A 1,400-nucleotide genomic window follows, 5' to 3' on the forward strand; every position below is an offset into this window, starting at 1 on the left:
CCACAGCACTCTACCCAGGGGGACAGCTTGAGGCTCCAACTCAAAAAAAAAAAAAAAAAAAAAAAATGAGATCCTTTTGTAGTTCCTAAGTGTGATGATTGGGCTCTCACGCATATGCATGAGATGTGCCTCCCACAAATCTTGTTAGGTCAGCACAACACCCATCTGACATGAAAAAAAAAATTAAAATTAAAAAATAATAATAAAATTTTAAAAATAAAATTAAAATTAAAAAATGGCTCGGCGCCTGTGGCTCAAGTGCCTAAGGCGCCAGCCACATACACCTAAGCTGGCGGGTTCGAATCTAGCCCAGGCCCACCAAACAATAATGACAACTGCAACCAAAAAATAGCTGGGTGTTGTGGTGGGCGCCTGTGGTCCCAGCTACTTGGGAGGTGGAGGCAGGAGACTCGCTTTAGTCCAGGAGTTGGAGGTTGCTGTGACCTGTGATGCCATGGCACTCTACCCAGGGCAACAGCTGAGGCTGTGTCTCAAAAAAAAATAAATAAATAAAAATAAATAAAATTTTAAAAAATGAAAATAGGGGCAGTGCCTATGGCTCAAAGGAGTAGTGCGCCGGCCCCATATGCTGGAGGTAGTGTGCTCAAACCCAGCCCTGGCCAAACATTGCAAAAAAAAAGAAAAGAAAAAAATAATAATTTTTTTCAAAGGCCACCCTTTTTTTTCTCCATGTTGCTGATCAGCTCCTGTTTTTCTTAGGGAACCCACACTTCGATTTGCTGGGTCTCCAAATGCTGAATTGAAGGCGTGGCTAGAACTTCTGGCCAGAAGTGGGCTGAGCTGACGGGGAGACAGCAAGTCCTGACACAGGTGTTTTCTCCTGGGGATCAAACGTGCTCAGAGCATTCTGGAAACCTGCTCAGAAAACCAAACCCCAGCCACTTTGTGACTCCCTGCAGAATACATGTGCACACACACGCACAGTCTAGGGTGTCCATTATAAGTAGAATTTAAGAACAAAAGGGCAGTGCCTGTAGCTCAGTGGGTAGGACACCAGCCCCATATACTGAGGGTAACAGGTGCAAACCCGGCCCTGGCCAAACTGCAACAAAAAAAATCCGGACGTTGCAGCGGGCGGGCACCTGTAATCCCAGCTACTTGGGAGGCTGAGGCAAGAGAATCGCCTAAGCCCAGGAGGTGGAGGTTGCTGTGACCTGTGACACTACTGGTGCTCAGCGAGGGCAAGACTCTGTCTCAGAAAAAAATAACAAGCTCAGTGCCTGTGGCTCAAGCGGCTAAGGCGCCAGCCACATACACCCAAGGTGGTGGGTTCGAATCCAGCCCGAGCCCGCCAAAGAACAATAATGGCTGCAACCAAAAAATAGCCGGGCGTTGTGGCAGGTGCCTGTGGTCCCAGCTACTTGGGAGGCTGAGGCAGG

The 1,400-nt window shown here is 47.9% G+C and overlaps 1 non-coding gene across 1 annotated transcript; it reads left to right on the forward strand.

Moving 5' to 3' along the window:
* The first annotated feature begins 70 nt into the window (after nucleotides 1-70).
* LOC111727986 lies at nucleotides 71-171 on the forward strand. The gene has a single exon (XR_002775412.1). It is a non-coding gene; the product is annotated as a small nucleolar RNA U13 (small nucleolar RNA).
* Nucleotides 172-1,400: the final 1,229 nt, after the last annotated feature.

The sequence above is a fragment of the Otolemur garnettii genome, unplaced genomic scaffold (assembly GCF_000181295.1).
Source record: "Otolemur garnettii isolate 467f Iridium unplaced genomic scaffold, OtoGar3 scaffold00135, whole genome shotgun sequence".
Lineage (NCBI taxonomy): Eukaryota > Metazoa > Chordata > Mammalia > Primates > Galagidae > Otolemur > Otolemur garnettii.